We start from the raw sequence: 18,460 nt of genomic DNA on the forward strand, positions 1-18,460 counted from the left end.
TGTGTGTGTGTTCACTGCTCTGGGTGTGTGTGTGTTCACTGCTCCATGTGTGTGTGTGTTCACTGCTCCAGGTGTGTGTGTGTATGTTCACTGCTCCAGGTGTGTGTGTGTGTGCACTTGGATGGGTTTATGCACCAGTTCAGAGTATGGGTCACCATACTTTGCAAATATTTTGACTTTCACTTTTTTCCCACATACTCACTGTTTCAAAGAAGTTTTGCAGTCAATCGTGATGTTAATGTTTATAATATAAGTTATTTAGCTGATTAGTGCTGGACAATAATAGAGTTACATTCAGTGAAGATATAAACATTCATGTGTTTCACACACTCACACTCCTGTGTGTCTTTCCGTAGGACGATAACTCCATGTTCTTTCAGTTCGGACCCTCCATCGAGCAGCAGGCGTCCGTCATGCTCAACATCATGGAGGAGTACGACTGGTACATCTTCTCCATCGTCACCACTTACTACCCCGGCTACCAGGACTTTGTTACTAAGGTAAATGCTGCGTTGAGTGTTGTGATGGTGTGTGATGGTGTGTGTGTGTGTGTGTGACGCTCTCTCGTGCGGTCGCCACAGATCCGCAGCACCATTGAGAACAGTTTTGTCGGCTGGGAGCTGGAGGAGGTGCTGCTGCTGGACATGTCTGTGGACGACGGAGACACTAAGATCCAGAACCAGCTGAAGAAGCTGCAGAGTCCCGTCATCCTGCTCTACTCCACCAAAGAGGAGGCCAACATCATCTTCCAGGTGGCACACTCCGTGGGGCTGACGGGCTACGGTTACACCTGGATCGCCCCGTCTCTGGTGGCCGGAGACGCCGACCACATCCCGGCCGAGTTCCCCACAGGTGACACACAGTTTATTCATATCTGGACTGATATTCAGTTCTCATTTTCTGTGTTTTAAGATGATTGTTGCTTTTATTCATTTTGTTTCAGTTTTAGCTTTTAGTACATCAAATTGAACTACATGAAATTGACAAATGTTGCTTTGGAAACAAGCTAACATTCAGTTCGTTTTTTATTTTATTCATTTCAGTTGAAGTTTATTAGATGTTTTCTGGTTTTAGTTTGGTTGACCTGTAATATCCCTGATAAAGTGGCGGTCCGTCTGTGCAGGCATGATCTCAGTGTCGTATGACGAGTGGGATTATGGGCTGGAGGCGCGCGTGCGTGACGGTGTAGCTGTGATCGCATCAGCCACCTCCACCATGATGATGGACCGCGGGCCGGACATGCTCCTGAGGTCTGAGTGCCACGGGGCCCCTGACAGGAAGAGCCCCATCACAGGAAACCACAACGAAGTGCACAGGTGACACACACACACTCACACACTCACACACTTTTCTTATCTTTTTCCCTTTTTAAATTATTATATTTAATATTTATTTCATTCATCATTAGTAATGTTTTTCTAGTGTTATTCCTAATATTACCGTTTCATCTTAGTAGCTTTATTTATTATTGTTTTGGTGGCATTATTTGGCAGCAGTGTGTCAGCAGTAGGCGTGTGTGTGTGTGTGTGTGGTGTGTTTCTCAGGTATCTGATGAACGTGACCTTCGAGGGCCGGAATCTCTCCTTCAGTGAGGACGGCTATCAGATGCACCCCAAACTGGTGATCATCCTGCTGAACAAGGACAGACAGTGGGACAGAGTAAGAGACGTGATTCTGGGACTCTGTGAGAGTTTGTGAATGTGAACGACCAGCAGATGCTCATGAGTTTATTGTTATGAAGTACTTTAGTGTAAGATATCGAACTGTCTGTGTGTGTGCAGGTGGGTAAGTGGGAGAACGGCTCTCTGTCGATGAAGTTTCACGTGTGGCCACGGTTCGAGCTCTACTCTGGGACAGAGAGCCGAGAGGATGATCATCTGTCCATCGTGACGCTGGAGGAGGCTCCGTTCGTGATGGTGGAGGACGTGGATCCACTCAGCGGCACCTGCATGAGGAACACGGTTCCCTGCCGAAAGCAGCTCAAAATACTGTAAGCACACACACACACACACACACACACACTCATTCTCTCCTGAAGCACATTCTCGGGATCCCATCACAAGCGTTCAGTCAATACACTTACAGCATTTCCACCTGGTATTAACTTCATATTAACGTCATGGTTTCTGATGAGCTCCATCTGTGTGTCACTGATCTGATCACAAACGCTTGATCTGTCTTGATCTGTCTGTCTGTCAGGAATCAGACGGGGGATTCTGGCATCTACATCAAGCGCTGCTGTAAAGGCTTCTGTATCGACATCCTGAAGAAGATTGCCAAGTCTGTGAAGTTCACCTACGACCTTTATCTGGTCACCAACGGCAAACACGGCAAGAAGATCAACGGCACGTGGAACGGGATGGTGGGAGAGGTACGGCTCCTATCTTTACAAAAGAAGTCAGGAACATTGTCTGTGAGGGTTTGTGTGTGTTTGTGCTAGTCGATCAAAGTCTTTATGGAGTATGCAAGTGTCCTTCATTTAGACAGCTGTGCATGGTTTCAATCTACATTTCTCACAATGACATCCCATCGTAAGACATACACACACACACACACTCACTCACACACTCACTCACACTCTGTTGTGCCCCAGTTCAGGTATTTAGAGCTAAAATTACCAACAGAGAGAGTGACAGACAGACAGACAGAGAGAGAGAGAGAGAGAGCCACTCACTGTTTGTTGTTGATCTAGAATCTCTCATCATATCTGCTGTTCACGTCTCTATATCTGTCCTCATTTCAACACAATGCAGCTATGAATGCTGGGAATGAAGCTAACCTGCCTCTCCAAACATGCTTGAACTGTATTGATATGATATTTTTCATAGTGTTCAAATGTAGAGGTGGCTGATTAACTGCTAGAAATTTGACAACTGTTGATATTTTGGGATACTGTATGTCTGTCTGTCTCTCACCTGTCTGTCTGTCTCTCACCTGTCTGTCTGTCTCTCACCTGTCTGTCTGTCTCTAACCTGTCTGTCTGTCTCTCACCTGTCTCCTGTCTCTAACCTGTCTGCCGGTCTCTCACCTGTCTGTCTGTCTGTCTCTCACCTGTCTGCCTGTCTCTCACCTGTCGGTCTGTCTCTCACCTGTCTGTTTGTCTCTCACCTGTCTGCCTGTCTCTAACCTGTCTGCCTGTCTCTCACCTGTCTGCCTGTCTCTCACTTGTCTGTCTCTCACCTGTCTGCCTGTCTCTCACTTGTCTGCCTGTCTCTCACTTGTCTGTCTCTCACCTGTCTGCCTGTCTCTAACCTGTCTGCCTGTCTCTCACCTGTCTGCCTGTCTCTCACCTGTCTGCCTGTCTCTCACTTGTCTGTCTCTCACCTGTCTGCCTGTCTCTCACTTGTCTGTCTCTCACTTGTCTGCCTGTCTCTCACTTGTCTGTCTCTCACCTGTCTGCCTGTCTCTCAATTGTCTGCCTGTCTCTCACCTGTCTGTCTGTCTCTCACCTGTCTGTCTGTCTCTAACCTGTCTGTCTGTCTCTCACCTGTCTGCCTGTCTCTCACCTGTCTGCCTGTCTCTAACCTGTCTGCCTGTCTCTCACCTGTCTGCCTGTCTCTCACTTGTCTGTCTCTCACCTGTCTGCCTGTCTCTCACTTGTCTGCCTGTCTCTCACTTGTCTGTCTCTCACCTGTCTGTCTGTCTCTCACCTGTCTGCCTGTCTCTCACTTGTCTGTCTCTCACCTGTCTGCCTGTCTCTCACCTGTCTGCCTGTCTCTCACTTGTCTGTCTCTCATCTGTCTGCCTGTCTCTCACCTGTCTGCCTGTCTCTCACTTGTCTGTCTCTCACCTGTCTGCCTGTCTCTCACTTGTCTGTCTCTCACCTGTCTGTCTGTCTCTCACTTGTCTGCCTGTCTCTCACCTGTCTGCCTGTCTCTCACTTGTCTGTCTCTCACCTGTCTGCCTGTCTCTCACTTGTCTGTCTCTCACTTGTCTGCCTGTCTCTCACTTGTCTGTCTCTCACCTGTCTGCCTGTCTCTCACTTGTCTGTCTCTCACTTGTCTGCCTGTCTCTCACTTGTCTGTCTCTCACCTGTCTGCCTGTCTCTCAATTGTCTGCCTGTCTCTCACTTGTCTGTCTCTCACCTGTCTGTCTGTCTCTCACCTGTCTGTCTGTCTCTAACCTGTCTGTCTGTCTCTCACCTGTCTGCCTGTCTCTCACCTGTCTGCCTGTCTCTAACCTGTCTGCCTGTCTCTCACCTGTCTGCCTGTCTCTCACTTGTCTGTCTCTCACCTGTCTGCCTGTCTCTCACTTGTCTGCCTGTCTCTCACTTGTCTGTCTCTCACCTGTCTGTCTGTCTCTCACCTGTCTGCCTGTCTCTCACTTGTCTGTCTCTCACCTGTCTGCCTGTCTCTCACTTGTCTGTCTCTCACCTGTCTGTCTGTCTCTCACCTGTCTGCCTGTCTCTCACTTGTCTGTCTCTCACCTGTCTGCCTGTCTCTCACCTGTCTGCCTGTCTCTCACTTGTCTGTCTCTCATCTGTCTGCCTGTCTCTCACCTGTCTGCCTGTCTCTCACTTGTCTGTCTCTCACCTGTCTGCCTGTCTCTCACCTGTCTGCCTGTCTCTCACTTGTCTGTCTCTCACCTGTCTGCCTGTCTCTCACCTGTCTCTCACTTGTCTGTCTCTCACCTGTCTGCCTGTCTCTCACCTGTCTGCCTGTCTCTCACCTGTCTGCCTGTCTCTCACTTGTCTGTCTCTCACCTGTCTGCCTGTCTCTCACTTGTCTGTCTCTCACCTGTCTGCCTGTCTCTCACTTGTCTGTCTCTCACCTGTCTGCCTGTCTCTCACCTGTCTGCCTGTCTCTCACTTGTCTGTCTCTCACCTGTCTGCCTGTCTCTCACCTGTCTGCCTGTCTCTCACCTGTCTGTCTGTCTCTAACCTGTCTGTCTGTCGCTCACCTGTCTGCCTGTCTCTCACCTGTCTGTCTGTCTCTCACCTGTCTGTCTGTCTCTCACCTGCCTGCCTGTCTCTCACCTGTCTGTCTGTCTCTAACCTGTCTGTCTGTCTCTCACCTGTCTGCCTGTCTCTCACCTGTCTGTCTGTCTCTAACCTGTCTGTCTGTCTCTCACCTGTCTGCCTGTCTCTCACCTGTCTGTCTGTCTCTCACCTGTCTGCCTGTCTGCAGGTGGTGCTGAAGAATGCTCACATGGCCGTTGGCTCGCTGACCATCAATGAGGAGAGGTCAGAGGTCATCGATTTCTCTGTGCCCTTCATTGAGACAGGCATAAGCGTCATGGTCTCACGGAGCAACGGCACCGTGTCTCCATCTGCGTTCCTCGGTGAGACATTCTTCTTCTTCCATCTGTTTATCTCTGCTGTCCTGTATCTGCCGGCATGTGAAGTGTGTCTGTTCTCCGTCCGCAGAGCCATTCAGTGCTGATGTCTGGATCATGATGTTCGTTATGCTACTGCTGGTTTGTGCCATTGCAGTGTTCGTGTTCGAATACTTCAGTCCCGTTGGCTACAATCGCCGTCTCATCGATGGCAGAGGTACAGAACAACATGAGTGCTTCCACATCTGCACACATGAGCTCATCGGGGGGAGCTTTGCTGACAAATTCTGAAGCTATTTCCTGGGAATCATTCATTATTGATTGTAATTTCAAGAACTTTAGTATCATGCAGTTCTTCTGTACTTTTGCTCATGGTTCATGTCACACCGCCTGTCCATTATTTTTTCTTAAAAAATTGTGTTCGGAATTTAAATGAATTTTTAAAAGCTCATGTTAGCTGTTAAGTATTTACACAAGTATTTAAAATATAGATCCTTTTTTTTTGGCACAAACACAGTTGGTTACAGATTTATAAGCGATTCTCATTACAAAACTGGTGAAATTGATTGGTGGTGATTGCTGGTGAATGTTGTGTTACCAAACGTTATAAGAGGGTTCTTGTGGAGCACTATATTTTGCGAACCACTTTAAAACTCTTGTCATGTTGGCATTAGTCTAATTTGACTCGGTTCTCCAAATGACAAATTAATCTGACCCAAAATATCATAGAGATATACCATCAGCAACAGAAGATACAGGGTGTGTAAGGTGAGTTGCATTCAGTGTTGTTTTTCCCTGCTGACCTGGATCTCCAGCTACTAAATTGCTCCTTAACACTCATCAAGAAGGACTCACGTCCCTGATCTGATCTGGACACAGACTGGATCTGGTGGCTACGGTGACCTCAGAACAAGAGAGAAACAGACTAATATTAGCGTAGATGCCATTCTTCTAATGACGTACCAAATACATCGGGTGTTATGGGAAGTGTTCCCGGTTCCGGTTTACCTAATTAATGCAGCATAAAAATCCTTTAACGGATTTGGATATTAAAAGCATATTAGTATGTTATGTGTATGCCAGGTTAGAGATGGGTCTTTAATCTAGATTTAAACATCAAGAGTGTGTCTGCCTCCCGAACAATGTTAGGTAGGTTATTCCAGAGTTTAGGCGCCAAATAGGAAAAGGATCTGCCGCCCGCAGTTGATTTTGATATTCTAGGTATTATCAAATTGCCTGAGTTTTGAGAACGTAGCGGACGTAGAGGAGTATAATGTAAAAGGAGCTCATTCAAATACTGAGGTGCTAAACCATTCAGGGCTTTATAAGTAATAAGCAATATTTTAAAATCTATACGATGTTTGATAGGGAGCCAGTGCAGTGTGGACAGGACCGGGCTAATATGGTCATACTTCCTGGTTCTAGTAAGAACTCTTGCTGCTGCATTTTGGACTAGCTGTAGTTTGTTTACTAAGCGTGCAGAACAACCACCCAATAAAGCATTACAATAATCTAACTTAATAGTAATAATATTGAGGTCATGGACACATTAATTAACGTTTCTGCATTTGATATTGAGAGCATAGGTTGTAATTTAGATATATTCTCTGGTGTTAAGCGAGTGTGATGGAGTCACTTATGTTGTGTTTCTGTGCTCTCAGAGGCCGGAGGTCCATCGTTCACCATTGGAAAGGCCATCTGGTTGCTCTGGGGTTTGGTCTTCAATAATTCTGTCCCAGTGCAAAACCCCAGAGGAACCACCAGCAAGATTATGGTGTCTGTTTGGGCCTTCTTTGCTGTGATTTTCTTGGCCAGCTATACTGCTAACCTGGCCGCATTTATGATTCAGGAAGAGTACGTGGACCAGGTGTCAGGCCTCAGCGACAAAAAGGTGCTTCAATAGAAGATACAACTGTACTTTTTTAGGTACAGAAAATATATAAATTCTGTTTTCTGGTCAGTCTGTCTATTCACTCACTCTTGTGCCATTTCTTTGTCTTCAGTTTCAGAGACCCAATGACTTCTCCCCACCATTTCGCTTTGGGACGGTGCCAAATGGCAGCACTGAGAGAAATATCCGCAATAACTACAGAGAGATGCACTCCTACATGGTCAAATTCCACCAGCGCAATGTGGATGAAGCGCTGTACAGTCTGAAAACAGGGTGAGTGTGGGAAACCACCTGAGGCACTTTTCTGATTAGTCATTAATTAAAATATTAGCAATATTAGGTTCTGAATGCTTGTTCTGTTTTAAATAACAGCAAGCTGGATGCCTTCATTTACGATGCCGCCGTGCTGAATTACATGGCGGGCAGAGATGAGGGCTGTAAGCTGGTCACCATTGGCTCTGGAAAAGTGTTCGCTTCCACCGGCTATGGCATCGCCATTCAGAAAGACTCGGGTTGGAAGAGACAGGTGGACCTCGCCATCCTCCAGCTCTTTGGAGACGGTACTGCTTATGTTGAGTCATCAGATGAACAATGATTTGCCAGCTTGTTCATTAGTAAAAAAATAATCCATCAATCCTCGGTCATGCAGTGTAAATGCTGCCACCCAATTAAAAATATGACATTCAATTTTTAAGCAGAATTTATGATGTTTGCATTAAGTAAGTCTTGTGAAATATTGCCCTCTTGGAGCTTTTTTGTTTCTGTCATGTCTTTGTTCCCTGGGAGTCATTCCCTGGTCCTGTTATCCAAATATTTTTATGGCAATTAATAAACACATTTCAAAGGAGTTTAATTTTTTCCCATGTCCGGGTAATGCAGGAACAATGGTTTGAAACTGAATTTGCTCTGATCCCTTCCTGAGTGATTTCTTATGTACTGATAGCCCTAATGTTTCCCATTGTTCCTGGCGGTGAGTTTCTGTCTTGCTTTTGATCAGTCTTCTTGTCTCACCAGTGAATCCTGTTCAAATTTGCCTGCCATCAGCTTCGAATTACCAGAGCCTCTGTTACTAATACAAATCAAACACACTGTTGTAACAGACCCAGTATGTAAGAGCATTGCATCATCCTTAAATATATGTGTGCTGTGTCTCAGGTGATATGGAGGAGTTCGAGGCTCTCTGGCTCACCGGGATCTGCCACCATGAAAAGAATGAAGTGATGAGCAGTCAGCTGGATGTGGACAATATGGCGGGTGTGTTCTACATGCTGGGTGCTGCCATGGCTCTGTCCCTTATCACCTTCATCGCTGAACACGTCTTTTACTGGCACCTGCGCTTCTGCTTCATTGGCGTGTTTTCTGGGAAACCAGGGTTCACCTTCACAATCAGCAGGGTATTTCTCTCCTAATGTATGCACAGGCACTCTTCAAAGAACACAAGGTTTATGCTAAACATTGGAGTAATGCAAAATATAGTTTCAAGACGTTATTAAGCTAGAAATAACATATTGTTGTCATCTCTGAACACTGAAACTTTTCTCTCTTTTCTTAGGAGATATATAGCTGTATTCATGGAGTTGAAATCGAAGATAAGAGTTCAGCACTGAATTCACCCTCAGCTACCATGAACAACACCCACTCGAATATTCTGCGTTTGCTGCGCACCGCCAAGAACATGGCATCTCTTTCCGGTGTCAACAGTTCCCCACACAGTGCACTGGACTTCATTCCGCCGAGAGTCCTCTGTGTATGACATCAGCGAGCACTGCCGCAGCCTGGCCGGACACTCAGACTGCAAGGCCCCATACCTGCTGGAGGACAACATGTTCAGCGACTACATCAGTGAGGTGGAGCGCACCTTTGGCAACCTACACCTGAAGGACAGTAATCTCTACCAGGACCACTACCTGCACCACCATGGAGGCTCAACAATGGGACTGATGGGCCCATCCCATAACCGGCCCCACAGCCTGGGCTCCAGCAGTTCTCTGGAGGGCGGCATGTTTGACTGCGATAGCCTGGGCGGTGGTGTGGCCCCTATCTTTAGCACACAGCCGCGCTCTGCCCTGACCCACAGGAACATGAGCAAATTCGACCTGCTGCAGAGCAAGACTCCTCCGTCTGGGTTAAAGCAGGGACTGGCCGACCTGTATGGAAAATTCTCCTTCAAAGGCGTGTCTAGAGTGTCTAGTTCCGGATATATTGCAGGCCACGACCCAGTTTTGTGACGGTGCAGATGATGGAAACATCCGTTCTGATGTGTCTGACATTTCCACTCATACTGTGACCTATGGCAATCTGGAGGGCAATGCCAAGAAACGCAAGCAGTATAGAGACAGCCTGAAGAAGCGCCCTGCATCTGCAAAGTCCAGACGAGAACTTGACGAGATCGAGCTGGGTTACCGCCGCCGCCAGCACCATGGCCACCATCATCATCACCATGGTCATCGCTCAGCTGCACCTCCAGATGAGCACAAACAAGGTGGTGGTGTGAGCTCAACCTCATATCTGTTACAAGACAAGGAAAGCCTGAGGGATTTCTACCTGGACCAGTTCCGGCCCAAAGAAGGCGTCCTGCAGTGGGAGCATGTGGATCTTACAGATGGTCCCAGTGGGGGAGGAGGAGGCAACTGCACCAGCCTGGTGTCTGTGGATGACTTCCTGAAGAGCAAACCCAAGAAGCCGGACAGCAGGAGTGGGAGCAGTGAGTGGGAATGTCGTAGTTGTCGTGCAAGCAGTGCGGGCAGCAAGCAGACGGCCCTGCATGGAGTTCTGCACATGGGTGGGACAGGCTACATTGGCAGTGGTTGTGTGGCAGCGGGTGCTGGAGGAGGGGTTGGGAGCAGCCGCCCAACTTCAGCAACTTGTATGAGGTGCGAAGCCTGCAAGAAGTCAGGCAACCTGTATGACATCAGCGAGGACAGTAACCACCTGTTGGATCAACTGGGAAGCAGTAGGGGTCAGACACCATTGCAACGCCGCAGGGCCTTCAGCGGGAAACCGCTACGCCGCCAACATTCCTATGACACCTTTGTGGACCTGCAGAGAGAAGAGTTAGGTGTGCCGCTGGGGTTCGGCGGCCCTGGGGCACTGCCAGCACCACGCAGTGTGAGCCTCAAGGAGAAGGAGCGCTGCATAGATGCCTCTAGTCCCTTCGCACACATATTTGAGCATCCTGGAGATCGCAAGCAGGACACAGACCATGACCCGCTGTTCTATGGAGCTGCTGAAAGGAGTGTGGTATCGCCATTCGGGTTGTTCAGAGTGGGGGAGAATACACCTCATGGAGGACTCATGGAGGGGCCAGCTCACTCCTTATCCAAATCTCTCTATCCTGACCGAACCGACCACAACCCCTTCATCCCCACATTTGGAGATGACCAGTGTCTGCTGCATGGTGCCAAGTCCTACTATATCACCAAGCAGCAGCAGCACAGCGACTTGCTCAGCCCCATGGGCATGACCTCTTTCCTGCCGGCATCAGCCACCTCCAGAGTCATGTCTAACTTTGCTCCGCACTTTCCTCCCAGATTTGTGCATGGGGAACCACCACACCAGCAAGCTCAGTCTCGGTCCACCACGACCTTTTAACGACAATAATGGACACATGTATGAGAAGCTCTCTAGCATAGAGTCTGACGTTTGAGAAAAAGCAATGAGCATGGTAAAGAACAGAGAAGCATTCTGTTAGCCAGATTTTAGCAGAATAAACAGAACTTGAGAGAATTGAAAATGTCATTTCCTGTCAAGTTCACATTTACACCAATGGGCTCATCTTCACGAGCTGGTGAGAACAAAAGCACGTCCATCTGTTGAGTGTGTGCATGAAAAGAACAAGAGAGCAGATGTCCCGTTTCACCTACGTCCCCTCGCATCACACCAGAACAGCCCTGTCCTGTACCCTTGTCTTTCGTGAAGATACAATCATGAAAACATAATAAATGCTCTTTTTTTTTTTTCTTTTGAAACAGGGTAATAACTGTACCTCAGAGATGTAGTGAAGACACTGCTGACTGGTAATCTGTTATTGAAATTGGGTTTCATTTGTTTGATGTTTTCCTGACCCTGCTCTGGAGGCCTTTGCTGAGCATTAGGGATATTTAAATGTGATGATCAATCCACATTCAACCTAATGTATCCATGGCAACAGCCTCTCCCATGCTGTGTACTGCCATGAAACACGTGTGCATTAGTGAAAGTGCACAAGCCTCTGCTGTGTTTTATGCTCTCATTTATATTCAAGTCTCTACTGCCATGATATTTCATATCCAGCAAGATATCTTCTTGATACGCCTTTGGTTACACTCACGTCATATGACTCTTGCTTAGAAGTTTGAACAATAAGGGGTTAAAAGACATTATTGTCATATGTTTTGGTTGTAAATATATTTCTCTTTATATAAGCCATCAAGGTCAACCTTTAATATAGCTTTTTTCAAGTATAACAAATAACCAAAATAAAGACTAAAACAAAACAAAATGACAAAAACATAAAATATGCAAATTTTAGCAAAAGCATTATAACTCACGATAAGTGATATTTTAAGCGATAATTTGCTTTTTAAATACGTTTATTACTTGATTCTGATAGTTTACTGCCTCCTAACCGGCTTATTTTTAAGGATTTACCTTCATTTGTTTACCTGCAGTACAACAGAGCTGAGCAGTGCTGTCGTAGACATGTTTAGTTTACTTGATCGGTGTACCAAATACTCCTTTCTAAGTTTCTCTTAAATTGTGTTTAGATGTCTGGTCGCTGGCTGGAGAGGTCCAGGTTCTCTCTCTCTCTCTCTCTCTCTCTCTCACACACACACACACACACACACACACACAGAGATCTCCAGCATCCATCACAAAGAGTGTTTTACGATCTAAAGCAGGGTTTTTTTTACCTTTCCTAAGGACTGATTGACTTTGTAAAGCTGATTAGTAAGCTGCTAGAGTGTCATGTTTTGAATTGTAATACTATCGTGAGGTCCTGTCCTCGCTTTAGAATAATCTTTCATCTCCTCTTGTATTGTTTCTGCAGTTAGAGTAACTCTAATCATGTCTTTAAACCTTTTTTTTTCTTTTTAGAGCATTACTATTATTATAATTATTATTGTTATTATTATTCTAGAAAAGCGTTTTAGGGTGTTTTCTTCTCATATGTTGAAGCTGGCGGTGTTCCCATCATAGCACAGTAATCTATGTTTGAGTTTTCCTAAAAACATATAGTTTAGATACACACACACACACACACACAGAGTTCCCTATGAACCCCATGCTTAAAGCTCGAGCTCTATATGCTTAACAGTTCTTGTGTTCATAGAGAAATACGCCTATTACGCATAGCTGTAGTTATAATTTTTGTAGTGTATTCGCAATATATAAGCAACTTTTAACGTTCTTTTGACTACTATATTCTCATTATTCTAAGGTAAGTATAGCTGGTTTAAAGTATTCTACAGGTAAGAAACATCCTGTTGTTATTCACAAAGTCCATCTGTTATTTTCTCCACACAATCGATGAATTTGTCGCTCATCGGGGTGATAAAGGCATGCGTGCGTGTGCGTGAGACTCTTGTTGCTATGGCACTGCCATGGTGTTACGATGCTGTTCCCATGGTAACTGCAGTGCAAGAGGATGCGGGCTGAATGAGTGAATTGTTTCACTATGGAATATCCACTTTGATATGTTACCCAAATTTTTACGTCATTTACATCTCTGAAATTATTTTCAAGTGGAAACATGTACAGATTGTGTATATAAAAATGAGGGAATTCCTCCTTTTGTATGACAACATGAACACAAACCTCTATGAGATTTTAATAATGAGTGAGTGTTTTGATGATGATGATGGATCAGAATACTTTCACATGCTGAATAAAGCCAATTAAAGTACACTCTTATTCTGTCTGCCTGCTGCTCATTTTGCTCTGCGTCCTTGTATTCAGCGCTAGTGTTTGTTCATCCTATATTCTGTATTTCTATTCACTGTACTACGCTGTCACATAATCTGCTGAACTACAAGTGCACACATTTTCTGTATGCATGGAATACCTTAAAAGTGTGCCGCATACAAACGGTGCATGGTATCCCGTGATGAAATGTTCAGCTTAATTTTTACTATACAGTAGTTCAAGACAAACTATTGTACATTTCAGCATGGACAAGAACACGAGACTGTTAAAGTCCCTCATCAATAACAGCTTTCTTTTTGCATGCACGCAGCTGACTGAATGCAGCAATTTCTGCATATAGTAGTATGATATGTTTCTAGTATTAGTGTTTTCTGTCGTGCAGTGAGATGTTAAACTACACACGAAGAGCACTGAAGAACCGCTTAGCTCGACTGTAATCCATTGTTCCTCACACATCCGCTTTCCTCTTATTAATTTCTCACTCACGTAGGCGAAAGAGGCATATGAAAATATTGATAGACACACAGAGAGAGAGACAGGCAGAGGAGGGAGGGACATGGCAAGACTTCCAGACAATTAAAGAGTAGAGAGAGAGAGACAGACTGTGAGCTGCAGCAGTACGGATGACAGGAGCGTCGCTTGTCTTGTTGACTGTGCTGTCGTTTAATGAACCTGCTGCACCTCCCCCTCTCAACGCCCCCACAGTCCCCACAATCTTTTGTGAAGCTGCTGCTCACTCTTATTAATGGTTGCCTAGCAACAGACCAGCGCATGGGGGGGGGGGGGCTGTGTAAGAGGATAATCATCTGGAGCTCCGCCCACTCCAGTGACTCACACCAGCAAAGTTTCCTGAACAATTATACTGTGAGACTGCAGACTGCAGCGCCACACTCACTAATAACACACAGAATTACCACTGCTACTACACACACTAACAGTGCTCAGAATCACCACCAGTGCTGGTCTAGACCACAGTAACTGGGGGGTAGGCTGGGGCCACTTGCACTTTTTAGGGAGTACACTCAATTAATTTTAACCTTCTTTCAGTATTATTAATTCAGTATTTTTTTCACCATATCATTTAGCACTGCAGTCTCTAGAAGTAAGCTATAACAATTTAAACTCAAATGAAAGTTTCAACATGTTTCTAACAGTTGACGACTTTGCCACACTTTTCATTAATAAAATTAAAAACATCAGTGCACAATTTTCCACACCACAATCCGTCAAGCTCATATCACCAGCAAACATACACTCATCCACATCCTTCTCTTCACTCTCTGAGGCAGAAGTCTCAACAAACACTTGAACGAGCTGTGTTCAACCCAAGTCTCTACATTTCTCGCACCAGAACAAACCTCCTTGACAGCAACCAGTCTGGCTTCAGAAGTGGACATTCAGCTGAGACAGCCTTGCTCCCAATTGTTGAAGCCCTAACACTGGCGAGAGCAGAATCCAAATCTTCAGTACTTATCCTGCTTGATCTGTCCGCTGCTTTTGACACGGTTAACACCAGATCCTACTATCAACCCTCCTGGCAAAGGGCATCTCAGGAACCACACCTCAGTCACAACATCTAACTACTGGGGTGCCTCAGGGCTCAGTTTTGGACCACTTCTCTTCTCTGTCTACATGGCATCATTAGTTTCTGTCAATCAGAAACATGGCTTTTTCATATCACTGCTATGCTGATGACACTCAGCTCTTCCTCTCAGCTTGTCTTACAGACATTTCTTCCTGGATGATGGACCATCACCTTCAACTCAACCTTGCCAAGACAGAACTGTTTGTGATTGCAGCAAACCCATCGTTCCATCACAATTTCACCATCAAGTTAGCCACATCAACCATAACTCCTTCAAAAACAGCTAGAAGCCTTGGAGTTATGATTGATGATCAGCTGACTTTCTCAGACTACATTGCTAAAACTGTCCGATCCTGCAGATTTGCTTTATTCAACATCAAGAAGATCAAGCCCTTTCTTTGGGAACATGCTGCACAACTCCTTGTTCAAGCTCTTGTTCTGTCCAGGCTGGACTATTGCAATGCCCTCTTGGCAGGTCTTCTAGCCAATTCTATCAAACCTTTACAATTAATTCAGAACGCGGCAGCAAGATTAATTTTTTTATGAGCCAAAAATAATACACGTCACACCTCTGTTTATCAATTTGCACTGGCTTCCAATAGCTGATCGCATAAAATTCAAGGGCATTGATGTTTGCCTACAAAACTACCACTGGCTCTGCTCCCATTTACCTAAATTCATTACTTCAGACTTATGTGCCTCTAGAAGCTTGCGTTCTGCAAGTGAACGTCGCTTGATTGTTCATCCCAAAGAAGCACAAAGTCACTTTTACGGACTTTTAAATTAAATGTTCCCTTCTGGTGGAATGACCTCCCCAACTCAATCCGAGCAGCTGAGGCCTTAGCCATCTTCCAGAATCGACTTAAAACACATCTCTTCCATCTTTATTTGACCCTCTAACTTTGACCCTCTGTTTTCTTTTTATTTATTACTGTTTATTATTTAAAAGCCCTTGCTATGTGAACTGGATTTAAGCTAACTGAGACTTGTTCTAGCACTTATATATCATTGCTCTTTTGTTGTTTTTGATTGCTTCTATTGTGCTCATTTGAAAGTCCTTTGGATAAAAGCTTCTGTTAAATGACTAAATGTAAATGTAAGTCACTCTCAAACCAAGCATATTTCTATTGATTAATGCTGTGAATTCACATAACCAGCTTCAACCCATTGCGAAATCTGCTTTTGGAAGTTGGAATTACTGGAAAATTCGTATAGTAAAGCGATTGCACCCTTATACTGACATTAATACAGGTTTATGATTTAAAACACTGTACAAACCCCAAAGACAGCACATATGTAACATAATAAATATGTTTAAGTTCACAGATATTTTAAGCCGAGTGTCCACTCAGCGAGTGAAGTAATTTCATCTCGAGATGTAAATGAGTGAATGAGGATGCTGATGGGGGCCTGAAGTGAGCAGTTGTCATGGCAACACCCTGTGCATCTCCAGCTCTGTGTGATCGCGTGGCTCCCTGTGTTCAGAGGGCAATCGAACACATGCAACGCGCTGAAGACACCAGATGAACCTGTGAAACGCTCTCGAGCATCTGCTCAGATGCCAATACTGGTCCTCTCCAGGCAGGGTAACAAGAGTTGCTGGGCAACAGCGATACACGAGTAAGAACTGCACAACACTGACCTCTGCAGGACGATCAGAAACGCAAGTCTCACACTTTACAGCAGCATTTAACACGATTTAATCATCTCTCTCTCCCTCTCACTCAGTTGTGTGTGTGTGTGTGTGTGCGTGTGTGCGTGTGTGCGTGGCCCATGCATGAACAAGTCATTTGATCTGTAAGCTGGCAAGAGAAGTTTCCCGCAAAAAGGAGAGAGTAAATAATGTCTCGTACACATTATGAACTACAAGAAACTGTAAAATGTGAAAGACACTTATTTCCTGTGATTATTATAGAATGTTCATGTAAGGCTAATATAGATCCTGTATGGAACAATGAAAGCCTTAATCAAACGTACATCTGTGAGTGATGCCTGGTTTATATTTTATTAGCTTATATTACGTAATGTGTAGGTATTCTTACTAGTTATCAGCTGTCTTGTACAAATCTTGCAAGCGGATTAATGAGGAGACACTTAAGTGAAAATGATCTGTGTGTTCAAACGTATGTAGATCATATGATACAATTTCAAGTTTTCCAAGTTTTCCTTTCTCTTTGGAGTGTTACAAGCTGTTTGTGAACAGATAAGTTCCCTAAAGTTGCAAAGACTAAAGTCTCAAACCCAAAGAGATATTCTTTATCAAAGTTAAGACTTATTCACATCCTCCTAAACACCTCGTTCTAACAAGGCCACACGTCTTACGTCACTATGTGGGAAGATTTGCATAACACCACCCAAATGTCCACATGTGTTGGACAATGTGTTGATTCTTGCTGTTTCATGTGTGTTTCGTTGTGAAAGCAAAAATACTTTGTTTGGTATTCCAAAAGAGACACGACTAGAAATCAGTGGTTAAGTTGTATTTAAAACACTGTTCCAGAACAGTTCAACCCAAATATTCAGATGGAGGACTGTTTCCTGATCCTGGAGAAAAACTAGATGCCGTCTGTTCTGACTCACATTCTGTAAGTATGTTTTCATATCTAAATAATTTGTTTATTCTCATTATCACAAATGCAGACATGATTTTATGTTTACGCAGCGTGATACACAATGCAATACATAAAAACACAGTGTAAGTCATTATAATCAGTAATTATATCCCCATTGGATGCTACAAATGCCTTGTTCCTAATGGCTTTAATTGGTTTTGTCTTGTCTCACCGATTCTGACCGGGACACATATCACAGTATCGTCAGGGGCGTAACATTTCCGTCACATGCTTGAGGTATTCAGCCAATCACAATGCACTGGATAGCTGGCCAATCAAAGCTCTCTTCTCAGAATGATGTAAAATGAAGGCGAGTCATAGAGGAGCAACAAAAATGTACATTATGAGGAAAAAGGAAATTATGTTTTTTTTTTTACTTTAAACAGCATAAACACATTGCATTTAACTAAATACACAAAATAATGTTCTTTTTAGCAACATCATAAGACCCCTTTAAAAGAATCAGTAGTCTGTCCCAGCAACAGAGTCTGAAGTGTTTATGGTAACACTCCGCCCTCGAGTGGTGATACCAGGAACTACAACAAATCAGACCAGCATGTCTACCAAACCTCTTCAGACCAATGTGTCTACCAAACCCTCCTCAGACCAGCGTGTCTACCAAACCTATTCAGACCAGCGTGTCTACCAAACCTCTTCAGACCAGCGTGTCTACCAAACCCTCGTCAGACCAGCGTGTCTACCAAACCCTCCTCAGACCAGCGTGTCTACCAACCTCCTCAGACCAGCGTGTCTACCAAACCTCCTCAGACCAGCGTGTCTACCAAACCCTCCTCAGACCAGCGTGTCTACCAAACCTCCTCAGACCAGCGTGTCTACCAAACCCTCCTCAGACCAGCGTGTCTACCAAACCTCTTCAGACCAGCGTGTCTACCAAACCCTCCTCAGACCAGTTTGTCTACCAAACCTCCTCAGACCAGCGTGTCTACCAAACCTCTTCAGACCAGTGTGTCTACCAAACCTACTCAGACCAGCGTGTGTCTACCAAACCTCCTCAGACCAGCGTGTCTACCAACCTCCTCAGACCAGCGTGTCTACCAAACCCTCCTCAGACCAGCGTGTCTACCAAACCTCCTCAGACCAGCGTGTCTACCAAACCCTCCTCAGACCAGCGTGTCTACCAAACCTCAGACCAGTGTGTCTACCAAACCCTCCTCAGACCAGCGTGTCTACCAA

At 45.0% G+C, this 18,460-nt stretch overlaps 1 pseudogene across 1 annotated transcript in view; it reads left to right on the top strand.

The window, feature by feature from the left end:
• The window catches only part of LOC113054676 (glutamate receptor ionotropic, NMDA 2B-like), a 60,886-nt pseudogene extending 47,829 nt beyond the window's left edge, over nucleotides 1-13,057 (top strand). Inside the window, exons 5-17 of the transcript XR_003277418.1 lie at nucleotides 357-500; nucleotides 582-852; nucleotides 1,124-1,316; nucleotides 1,545-1,659; nucleotides 1,782-1,990; nucleotides 2,200-2,371; nucleotides 5,127-5,280; nucleotides 5,366-5,491; nucleotides 6,936-7,165; nucleotides 7,278-7,438; nucleotides 7,538-7,725; nucleotides 8,321-8,559; nucleotides 8,718-13,057. The product of XR_003277418.1 is annotated as a glutamate receptor ionotropic, NMDA 2B-like (transcript). The remainder of the gene's footprint in view (nucleotides 1-356; nucleotides 501-581; nucleotides 853-1,123; nucleotides 1,317-1,544; nucleotides 1,660-1,781; nucleotides 1,991-2,199; nucleotides 2,372-5,126; nucleotides 5,281-5,365; nucleotides 5,492-6,935; nucleotides 7,166-7,277; nucleotides 7,439-7,537; nucleotides 7,726-8,320; nucleotides 8,560-8,717) is intronic.
• Nucleotides 13,058-18,460: the final 5,403 nt, after the last annotated feature.

The sequence above is a fragment of the Carassius auratus genome, chromosome 3 (genome assembly GCF_003368295.1).
Source record: "Carassius auratus strain Wakin chromosome 3, ASM336829v1, whole genome shotgun sequence".
NCBI classification, from domain to species: Eukaryota; Metazoa; Chordata; class Actinopteri; order Cypriniformes; family Cyprinidae; genus Carassius; species Carassius auratus.